This window comes from Lepisma saccharinum, chromosome 15, assembly GCF_977018435.1.
Source record: "Lepisma saccharinum chromosome 15, izLepSacc3.1, whole genome shotgun sequence".
NCBI classification, from domain to species: domain Eukaryota; kingdom Metazoa; phylum Arthropoda; class Insecta; order Zygentoma; family Lepismatidae; genus Lepisma; species Lepisma saccharinum.
This window is the reverse complement of record NC_139243.1, coordinates 8282565-8294714: the sequence shown is the minus strand read 5'-3', so window position 1 is coordinate 8294714 and position 12150 is coordinate 8282565. Positions and strand designations below refer to the sequence as shown.

The window sequence follows — 12150 nt, the reverse complement described above, 5'->3', positions numbered from 1 at the left end:
ATCGTTGATTTTGTTTCTGTATTTTCCGTCGTTGGGTTTCCTCGTCATGTCGATCGTCGCGAATCCGAAATCGTCACCGTTCCAGCAAGTAGAGCAGCAGCGTTCCGAAAATTGATTGTAGTTCATGTCTCCGCCTACGTAGTCATCGTACGCATGCTTGAGGTTGGTGTGATCTTGACGAAACAAACATATGAAATTAGCGTTGTCGCGTACTAACTGTTTTGGAATTTTGGAAAACGTTTGAGCTAGGTAAAAGCAATCCATTCCTTTGTGACGACCTTGCGTGAAAAAGTTGCGAATTTCATTTTGATTTTCCAGGATGGCGTCGTCGAACACAACAACTGAATTTTCACGACAATCGTCGAGCGGTTTTATTTCCGAGGCGAACGTTGCAATATCCAGACCATCGTACAGTTTCATCAGTTGCTGGTATTTGGATTGCTCCAAACTTTTCGAGAACACGTACAGGTGCCTGTTCTTCCAATCTAACCAATTCGGTGTGAGGAGAAAATTGTCCACGAGCAGTGTCGTTTTCCCACACCCCGAAGGACCTACGATCAGACAGCGGATGCTGTCGGGAAGCAACTCACCGTTCTTTTTCTTCGTTTGACTTTCCGGATCCGGTAGACGCTTCACCACGTTCCACGTACTCACAAGATCACTTCGTCCGCGTCGATCCAACTCTTTTCCGGAAGTCCCAGCCATTTGACAAACAGTTTGTCACCTTTCCTACGCAATACTTTCTCGATGAGGTACGTGTCGGGGTGTTTCGTTTTAGAGAGTTCCTCTTCGTAAAATCTTCCTTTCAAAATCTCACCGCTACTATCTTTTATTATATACGTGTGTCGGTTTCCGGGTAGAACTCGAACCACCGTAAAGAGTTCCGTGCTCCAATTTTTTGTGAACCCCTTCTCGAAGGTGCGTTTGAATTTGCTGATCCTCACCTGGTCTCCAATTTTGTATTTAGCTTTTTTTGTCGTGGGTGTGTACTTTGGACAGTAAACTGTAGAAATTAAACGCTGCTCGTCGGACTTGGTAACGTCAGCTGGCTTCATGCCTATCGTTCTGTGTACCGTATCATTATAGGTGTCGACGAGTTCCGGGAGGATGTCGACCCATTTGTAATTTCCCCGAAGCGTGAATCGTTTCCACATGTGTGTTTTCAAGGTTCGATTGAATCTTTCCACGATGCTGGCTTTGATGTGACTGAAGGTCGAATAATGTCGAATCTTGTGTTTTTGAATAAACTTTTGGAATACGGCGTTGTAAAATTCCTTCCCCTTGTCTGTTTGCAGAAACCGAGGTCGTCTGCCGCCGCTTTCGCGAAAAATTAATTTGAATGCTTCCGTGACGCATGTTCCCGTTTTGGCCTTCAAAGGTAGAGCCCATGCGAATTTCGAAAACGTGTCTATGACGGTGAGGAGGTACTTGTTACCCTTGTTCAATTTATGTACGTTTTTCAAATTGCCGCTACTCATCTCGACGAGGTCGCTTTGCCAGAGGTCATCGATGCCCTTGGTTACCACAGCCAAACGTTCGTAGTTGCGGCGTGCAGGTTTATGCAATTCTTCGACGATGTCTTGCCTAGACATTTTTTGTTTAGAGATTACGTTTCAAGAGAAGCACCAGCGTGATGGGATTCAAAGAGGGTGGCACCTCGCTCGTGTTTTGAATGATCAGCTTATCGCCGACACTCACGTCGAAAACGGTGAGATCTTCGTCTTCGTGTATTTCATATATGTTGCGCGTTTCGTTCCAACGTGCCAGAGGAATGTTTCCTGCTTTCTGGACACCACGATTCGATATCAAAGTCATGGTGGGAACGCTAGCTTTTCTACCGTGAGACCAGTACGAAAATTCGTTTATCTGAATCGTGCCATCGAGGAGAAACTTGTAGTACGGATGATAAGGATGCAACATGTACAGTTTGTTACCTTCGACGAACGTGGAGATTCTCTGTTGATTGGGTACGCTGTTGATTTCGATGGCTTGCAGAGAATGCAGTTTAGCGAATTTAGTGTCGACGCCGAGCAGATTACTGTGAACTTGTCCGAGTTTATTTTCGATGGGCAGCAAATGCTCGACTATGGTATCTGTTACGGCAGAAAACGACGGTTTGATTTTCACTTCCACGTTCAACTGCTTGTAGTTTTCGTTGAGTTCTTGCAACTTGGCACCGAAAGAGGCCAGCGTCGATTCCTGCGTGGATTCCAGCACTCCAACTTGATCTCTGATGTTGACGACGATGTTCTGAAGGTTCTCGACTTGATTCAATTTCGAGCTCTTCTCGGTAAGATCGTTCACGATGCTTCGCATCTCTGTAAACTGCGTGTGAAGGTCGGCGACGCTCTGCGAAGTGGGCAGCGTCGACACCAGCGAACTAATTTCGTCTCGAATCTGTTCCACGTTCGCCGTTTCCGTTTCCAGTCGTTTCAGCATACGTGATATGTTTCTTTTCAAAGCGTGCAATTCTTTGGAGGTGGGGAGATTGGCCACCCTACTCTCAAGATCGCTCAATGAATTTTTGATGTCGCTCGAATCGGATAGTGCCGTCACCGCTGTTTTCAATTTTTCCAAATCTTCGCTCGAAGGCACGCTCGTCCGTAACGATTCCAAGTCACCCTGTATGTTGTCAAGTACATGATGAAAATGAGCAAGATTCGTTTCGACGTTCAAATTTTCTAAATATTCGATCTTCTGCTGAACCGTGCTCAGCGTGTCTTGAATGCTCGTCAACGCTCTCGCTTCAGCGTGAATATTTTTAATTTCTTCGTTGATCAATTCCAGAGACGCCTGAAGCGTAGCGATGGTGGTTTGAATATGTTCGAAATCTTGATAGGCCTCCAATTGAATTTTTATGTTCGCGACGCTTTTACCGATGACCTGCAATTCGTCCGACGATGGTAGGTTCGTCATGGTATCTTCCAAAGTCTGCAACTTGGATTTAATTTCTTCCAACGTGCCGGTGAATTCTTCTTGTAATTTGGAAACGACGACATGCAAGCGTTCTGCGTCTATATCGTTCACCACGGTTTGAAGTTCGGAGAAATTATTTTCTATTGCGGAAGTTCGTTCTTCGATTTCGAGTTTCAATTTTTCCAAATCTTCATTTTTCGATTGAAATTGCTGTAATTTGGCCAAATCATTTTGAAGCGAATCCACGCTCAACTGTATATTTTGAACGCTGTCGTAAGAAGGTACGTCGACATAATTTTTTATGAGTGTTTTTAGTTCGGAATCGATTTTCAGAATGGGGTCGAGACATTGCGTTTGGAGCGTGGCGATTTCCGACTCTAAACTTTTGTTTAAGGTTTCCTGCAAAGCAATCAAATCGGTCCTCAACTTCTTAACTCGAATGTCCAACATGAGAATCTCTTCTGCATGGTCTACACGCTTGGTGTTGCCGAAAATGTCGTTAGGCATTTTTGGTTAACGGTTATTTATAATAGGATAGACGATTCGTAATTCTACAAAAAGAGGAATGAGTTTGTCGTAATCTCCGAGGAGTTCCATGTAAAAATAATCTCCTGCAGACACATCGTACGTAATGTTAGAAAGCATCTTGTCGTGCTTGATTCGAAAAATGTTCTTGCCGGTAGAAATTTTGATTTCGCCTGCGTTTTCCGGATTCACGGTGATTTGAAGTTTCCCGTCGATCGGAATTTCGTAGAAATGTAAATTGTTATTAAAAACATAAAACATCTTGCCCACATCGTCATTCAGTTTCGTCCAAATGCTGTTGAGGTGAATGATCAACAGACCGTTGAGTTTAGGTAACACGGAAGTTAAGACTTCATGATCTGGTATGGTTTCCATAATGATCTGTTTTTTGAAACCGAACAAATTCATAGGCATGCTGGTTATTTAAGAATACGGTCAAAGTTTTTTGTAATGACAGTCAAAATGTTTTTTTTGTTTTTTTTTTATGAATCTTCTGTTGAAGATGGACATATGTTGCAGGTTTTGCTTTTTGCTAAGCGATAGTACCCCCACGTCAATACGTGAATACCACACTCGAGGATGCACTTCTTATTGTCATCAGGATTTAGCGCAATTTTTCTAACTTTGTTTGTGGTCAACACATGGTCGACGCTCTGGATGCGCTGTTCTGCTCTTAGAACCGGCGACCTGGTCTTGACGCAATCGAAGAAGTCCTCGAATGTGAGATTCTCCTGAACCACCTGTCTGCCGACACCCTTGGCCTTCTTGGTAACGCTGCCCTCGGCTTTGATGGCATAGGTTTTGGCGCAAGGACCTGCAACCTCGAGACCTAAATCACCTTTCTTCTCGTCTTTGAGTTTGCCGACCACCATCTTGTTGCGAGCCGGGATGCCGTATCGGTTCGGCTGGGGAAGGTTTGAGGTGTCGAAGAGGACAACCAAAGATGGAACAGTGGCCATATCCTTGTACGCGTCGGCTGTGCGAACGTGGTATATTAAACTGTCCGTGTCAATGTAGAGTAGGCTAATATTGTCGTTATAGTGCTGGCGTAGTATCCCATAATATATTTGAAACATGTGCAGCTTGCTCAGGTCTAATACTGAGGCGCCAACATAAATTGGCTTGTTGAGCTTCACCTCCCCCTTCCTCATATGCACCAGAGCAAGCTGTTCGTTATAAATGGTCCTCGATTTGAATAACGGGTTTGCTACGAGCCTGCGACATTGTGCTTTGTTTGATATTAGCCTCACATCTACACGATTTCGTACATTCTCCATGGTTTTCCCGAACACCGCATTGTTCATAAGCTTGAAGAAATCCTTATCAAGCTCGGACGTGGCTGCGGTGCGGTGTTTGGTGTTGACTTCAATATATGGACGCAACCACGGAGAATGCCCGAACTTGAGGATGCGGTGAACTGCGTCGAGCGTGACCCCTTGCTGCATCAACCACCGGAGATTCTGGTAGTGTAGGACGTAATTCTTCTTGGGCTCGAAATCCATGATGAGCTTCTTCTGGTTGGAATTGGGTGGACACTTGAACTCGGGTGCAGGGGAGAGATCGTTGAACAAATCCTGCAGTTTCTCGGAGAATTGCAGATCAACCTCGGCGAAGAACCCATGTTTTGAATCGTCGAAGCTTTCGATGTTGAAGTTGGAGGGGTCGACCCACTCGAACCCTCTAAAGGGGAGTGGCTGCATCATGGAGTGTCCGTACAAGTTATTCACGTCCGTGTGCATGATGTAGCTGGACGGTTGTGAGGGGTGTTAGCCAGTAGCCATGTAATGGTTGTTGGCGCGCGCGTACCGTTGCGACACCTGGACCATGCCACCCCGGATGCTGCGTTCCACAAACAGCACCATGTCATAATCGGAAAGAAGCTCCTGCTCGATCTTCGTCACCAGAAACATGGCTGACCACGCCAGTCCGGGGAGACTATAGAAGTAGGCGGGGTCCAGCTGGTAGATCTTCATTGCGGTCGCACGGAACGTCTGGAACACGTCGGCGAAGAGCGTCACATCAAGTCTGAGGTAGGCGTCGTAGTAGTCCCCGAGAGTTCGACAGCCCAGCTCGCGCCACATGGACTGGGCATGGTGATATTCTTCGTCGGTGATGTTCGAGCCTCGTAGCTGACTGTAGAACTTCGCCTGGGGAGGTAGCGACGTCTCCGCGAACTTGGAGGGGTCTGTGATGTATTCGTAGGGATAGACCCCCTTACGCTTGAAGAGGCCGGCGTCCAAGTTCGGAAAGTTTGCTGAGGTGATGAGCATTTGCTCGTCGCTAACCTTCCCCGCGAGAGCATCGAGGCTTGCCGGGAGGAACCTCAGGGAGTCGAGGAAGCGAAGCTCGACGGTAGAGCGTGATCCTGGGATTCGCACCCACTTGCTCAAGCTAATATAACGCTCCTCGTTCTGCGCCAGGACGTTGATTCGCATGTCGTCGTACCCAAGATGCTTGACGAGGTGGTGGAAGTCGTATCCCGAGCCATTGTGAAAAAACACAGGGATAAATCGCGGGTCCCGGGCCATGAGGTTGCAATCGTTGCACCAAGGACCAACATACCTACCGTTAAAGTGATCGTGGTGTTGGACTTTACGGTTGTTGGCGGTGTACTTCTTGACGCAGACAGGGCAAGCGATGGCCTCGTCGTGTCTACGTTGATCGTCGGGGGACAGTGGGAGCATAGACTTGGGGGCCAACAGTATCTTCCCTATCTCGTTGGCCTCGACAACCATCCTCTCGAGGAAGTGTTTGGCTACGTCGGGGCCACGGTACACGTAGGGCTCGGGGGCAATGTGCTGGTCACGTCGCACCACAACGTATGCATAACTCGAAGCCTCGTGGAGTTGGTAAGGGGTGGTGGAGGAAACTTCGGGATCTGGATCGCAAGTGGACAGGGGTTTGAGGAAGGCCTCGAAATCCGCGATGATGATAGCGGGATGCTCCACCATGGCACCGTGCATGCGGAAACGCTCCACGGTGCCAGGTTTGGGCAAGACTGCCACCCCAGGCTCGTTGTTACTACAGTAGAACTTGTGGCGAGCGAGCTTCTCTGCAGCGATGTTGGGACCTCTGATGCGCTGGTAATCCTGCTGTTTTCGATTATGAAATATAGACAAGCACCTGCGACACACCTCGACGTGGTGACTCTCACTGCTCCGTTGACTCAAAACAAGTCTAGAGAGGGAGCGAATGAGGGTGTAGTGGTGATGGGTCTCATCCTTGATGAGCAGAAGGTGAATTTCTCGAGCACCATCGTCGTCTACGTCGCTCACCCGGATGGGGTACACCACATTTTCGTCAGTGAGGCCATAAACGTTGATGGCCAACCGAGGGTTGCGTGTACGGGCCTCAAACTTGCGAATATCCGGGACCTCCACCGGGTAGTCGATCCCAGCCATGCCAACTTCCAGTTCTGCCTCGTAGGGTAGGTAGTGGTTAACTCGTTTTGGTTGGTTTTTCCAGTGGACAGGGTGCAACGCTGCAAGCACCGACCAGAGAAAGCACTTGGCGTCACCGTTTTGAATGTTCAGGACAGCCTTCTTTGCCGCGATGGAAGGTGGTAAGGGGACGTAGCTGGAGGCGGAGAGAGGCGTAAACTTGCAAAGTTTGATGCACAGTTCGTGAGGCCCCCCACACAGCAAACCCCCCGAGCCCTCAGCTTCATGTTCTTCTTGTTTCGCCACCAGCTCCTCGGCAAACTTGTTGTAGATGACCTCTAGGTTTTCGACATCAACCAGATGTAGCGTCTTCGCCTTGGTGTTGTGGCAGAAGCTGTAAATTTCGTCAGACGGCTTCTTGTACTGGCAACGTAGCGATGCGTAGAATTTGGTGGAGTGCGTTGCAAGCGCATCACCGAGGATGGAAATTATCTCTGCTCGCTTCTCCTCTAAAAAGCTACGCACGTCGCATAAGCCCTCCGAAGTGATGACAAAATCCTCTAACAACCGCTCGAAAGCAGTCCGGTTCGCTTTCGCCACAGGCTTGACACGTTTCGTGGGTGGTGCATTGATGGAGGCTGCTTCTGCTTTCCTCTTGGTGGAGCTGGTCGACGGTTGTGGAACAGGTGTTCCGACGACAATTTTGCATGATGTTATATGCCTCTTTAAATTATTAATGGTAATATGTATACCGCACCTGGGACATGATTTTTTAGCAGTCAAATGCTTGCCTGGCACGCAGGTACGACAATGTCTTGCAAAATTTCTGCTTGATATGCTTATTTTGCACACAGGGCAACTTTTCATGGAGCGCATTTTTTTGGGGGGTATGTTTATTTATATGTGATCTGTTGGTGGTAGAGTGTTTACAAAAAAAATGCCTTACGAGAAAAATTTTGTTTTCCTCAAATATGTGCTTTAATAAACCCTGTAAAAAAATTTAAAAAAAATATATAAGAAAAATATAATTGTAGATAGAAAAAAAAGCACAATAAATATTGTATGCATGTGTAATTCTATTTAGTTTATTTTTTGCTAGACACGAATCTTCTTCAGATTTTATTGCCCATTAGTATATTTTTCTACCAATCTAGTAGAGGTATGAAACTATGAAAATGTACTTGTTTATATATATTCTATTGTTTCGGCTGATATAATAGCATATATATATATATATAGCTATTTTGAAATTCTAAAATTTTCAGGTATACTTATTTTTACATGCAAACATACATCATAAAAAATTACACAATCGTATTTTTTTTCCATACACACATTTTTTATTTTCAGAAAACAAAGTTATTTTCGATTTTTTTAAATCAAACAATAAACATTATTTGTGTTTATAGTATTTGTCAGGCAATAGCAGATAAAACAAGAATGGGTTTTCTACGACCCATAGTTTACGAGTTACAAAACAACTTAGAAATTACATCTTGAAATTTAAATTTAAAATAACTCGAAAACAGTAAGTGCTAATCATTATGTTTCCAATAGGTTGTAGAGTACATTCAATTTTTTATCAAATATCATTAAAATTTTCAAATTAGAGTAAAAACTAAGCCGGCAAATCAAGTTTCTCAAAAAATAAAAAATTGTCTGTATTTCCAAAACTTGAGGGCGTGGAATCGATTTTATTTGCTAGTCGAATAGTTTTCGTCGAATCCTATCCAACAAACCTAAAATCATCATCCTAGCTCAATTAGGAGCCGAGAAAATCAATGTCTTGGAAAACGTCTTAAGATTTTTGTCTTAAGAAAATTTTCTTGACAGACCGGAAGTAACATCTTGACAGACCGGAAGTAACATCTTGACAGACCGGAAGTCGACTTTCTTAAAGATTAAGACAAATATCTTAAGATGTTTTCCAAGACATTGATTTTCTCGGTTCCTATGGGGCCTAGAACCACGCAATTTTGGATTATGTATATACTGTTGTTTTTTCCTACATATTCATTAGGGTTCGAAAGTGCGGTGGTTGTGTTGTTGCCTTGTAATCAAGAGGTCCTAGGTTCGAACCCGATAAAAGTACATAGTGGTTCGGATCCTATTTTAAAAAAACTAAAACCTAGTCCCGATTAGTTTTACTGTACATATGTGAATATAGGAAAATACAATGCAAAATCAGCAATGTGTGATGTGGTCAGCACCAAATATTTTAATTTTATATGTATATTTAAGTTTCATGCATAAACATGGCAGTCTTCCTATATGTTTTTATGGTATGGTGCTATGCACAGAAGAGCACTTTATTTAAGCATATTTAACTTCTCTTTCCATCTCTCAATCTATTCATATTTGACACGGTCATTGCAAGTCGGCCATTTTGTTTACGTAGCAATTAGGCTTAAAAAAAACTTTGACACACTCATTGCAAGTCGGCCATTTTGTTTACGTAGCAATTACGTTAAAAAACTTTAAACCACATTATTGTTATTTTTTTTGTGAATGCTTGTTGTGATAAAAAAACATAATTAGATATTATTTTATTTAATTTTATGTTTAATATCTTTTCTGTGTATAAAACTAAATAATAATAAAATTCGAAACACTATGTACCCCCACTAAATATCAAAGGCACAAAAAAAAGGCTAACACACGCAAAATTATACTGGTCTGCCAGACGCCAGAGCCTCGTTACTCTACAGTCCAGAGTGTACTACGTGGAAGTGAGGTTAACTGTTAGGCGTCTTACCAGAAAGTCGTCCTCTTACACCCCTGCATATTGCTATTTTGCATATGCTTGGTGTATATAGTAATATGTAATAAATATATATATAAAAAAAGCAAGAAAAAAAAGAGAGATACATGCAACACACTTAAAACTTGTATACTTTCTCTCTCTTCTTTTTGCGTGCTTTGCGAGTATATATTCCTTCCACAATATGCTTAAGAATTGTTTACTTTTTATCTACAATTTCTTTACATTTGTTTGGTTATTACAGAATCAACTCACAAAAGCAACACTACCTATTTATATAACACAAAGCCAACTCATGCAAGCTAACAAACAAATTTACTCACGTTAGTTAATTTCAATCACAATCACAATATTCTTCTTGCAGCTCACAATAAAAAATAAGACCTGATGCCCCTCGAGCTTCTAGTTTATTAGTCGAGGAGTAATATGTAGGTTAACAACGTGGACTAGTAGAAATCCAGTCTAGAACATTCTTCCCCTACATTTCAGCCACATCATTTTACCAGTTCGAAAATTCACAAGTTAATGCATCGCATCGCATCACTGCTACCAATGCTGTTAACTGACGTCACTATTTCTCAACAGTTGCCAGACCTGATGTTAACAGCTGTTGTAACCTAAGCATCATGTGTATGCTCTAGAAAATAGTTTTATACTTCAATTTTTAGCACTGTCATTTTCCTATTTTCGTAAATTCATCATGTCACCCCCATCAATGCTGTTACCTGACGTCATTATTTCTCAACAGTTGGCTGAGCTGATGTGAAAATTACATAGCATTATCTGTGCTGAACACGAATTTTTGAACGAAATAAATGCGTCAGCATGAAATTCTATTATTATTGTTAGCTTTTGAAAAAACAGGAAGTACATCCGCCACTGTGAATAGCCATTCTTCCCCCTATATTTCAGCCACATCATTTTACGAGTTCGAAAATTCACAAGTTAATGCATCGCATCGCATCACTGCTACCAATGCTGTTAACTGACGTCACTATTTCTCAACAGTTGCCAGACCTGCTGAAATGCCAGAAATGCTGCCCCCTCCCCCAGTCATCCATCTCTCTTACAATAGCGTGTATGTGCTGGCAACTCTCTCTAGTTGCAGGTTTTTTTTTAGTTAACTCGTAATCCTCGTCAAAAACTACAGTAACATCATAATGTCATATTGCACAGAAGAGAGAGGACATCGCTCACCACTGTTGCCAGCCATAAATCTCTCTCTCTTTATCTTACAGCAAAATTGGCATCTCTATTTTTTTTTTAGTTGCAAGTAAATTGTCAACACACTCTAGTTAATAATGCTACATATTATACGCACACACGCACACGCATACTATATTACCATCCACCCATCCATCTCTTTCTCTTTTACGGCAGTATATATTTGTTGCCGGCTCTCCTTGCCCAGTGTATGTATGTTACGCCAGTATATAAATTGGCTAAACCCCCTTGCCAAGTAAAAAAAAACTGTAGGTAAATATTAGCGACATTGTCAGTTGTTTAACTCTTCCCCCTCTCTCGCTCCTCTCTTTTTTTTGTAAAAAGCCATGGTAAAAAGTACTAGTACGTTGGCAAATTGCTTTATGCACTGTAAAGCAAACCTCAAGCAAGATTGCCAGCTCCTTGCTTTAGGTTAGGTTAGGTTAGGTTAGGTTAGGTTAGGTTAGGTTAGAGTAGGTTAGGTTAGAGTAGGTTAGAGTAGGTTAGGTTAGGTTAGGTTAGGTTAGAGTAGGTTAGGTTAGGTTAGGTTAGGTTAGGTTAGAGTAGGTTAGGGTGGGTGTTGGCAGCTGTCGGTTGTTTAACTCTTCCCTCTCTCTCTCTCCAAGCCTCAAGCAAGGTTGCCAGCTTCTTGCTTTTATGCACTGTAAAACAAGCCTCAAGCAAGATTGCCAGCTCCTTGTTTTAGGCTAGGTTTACCCCCCCCCAAAAAAAACCTTGGTGATTTTTTTCGAGTAAAATATTAGCAACACTGCGAGAAAATAAAGCTTATGCCTTACGAGAAAAATCCATTAAGGCAAGCCTCAAGCAAAATTGCCAGCTCCTTGCTTGAGGCTACGTTAGACCCAAAAAAACTCTTGGTGATTTTTTCGAGTAAGCAGCTGGCAACACTGCCATCAAATGAGGCTCATTGCCTTACGAGACAAGTCCATTAAGGCGAGACTCACCGAGCCTCAATAGAGGTCCGTGAACCGGGGCACTACAACTACTCACCATCTCACGTATACCTTGCACCTTAGTGCTTCTGCTTCCCTTTTAGGTAACCTTACCGCCATGTCGCCCACTTTGTGTGTTGAACAAGTACTTGAAGTACTTGTTCTTGCACTCAAGTTTCAAGTCATCCAAGTATCGCGGATTAGCAATCTGCAAGGGGGAATTTTCATTTCTAGACAGAACTACAATGAAAGAAAAACTATGAGTGGGTTACAAACAACAATGTATAGAGTTAAAAGATCAGAAACAGTGATGATGGATCAAGATAGGAAGTGAATTATTTTAATATTGTTGCTAAACGTCGCCGGATACATTATGAGCCAGAACCTGAACTGTTCTCTAGATATTAGTCTC

The 12150-nt window shown here is 43.2% G+C and overlaps 1 protein-coding gene across 1 annotated transcript in view; it reads left to right on the top strand.

Moving 5' to 3' along the window:
* Positions 1-12150, top strand: part of LOC145999759 (endochitinase-like) — an 80745-nt gene that overhangs the window by 61474 nt on the left and 7121 nt on the right. The gene's annotated exons all lie outside the window — the stretch shown is intronic.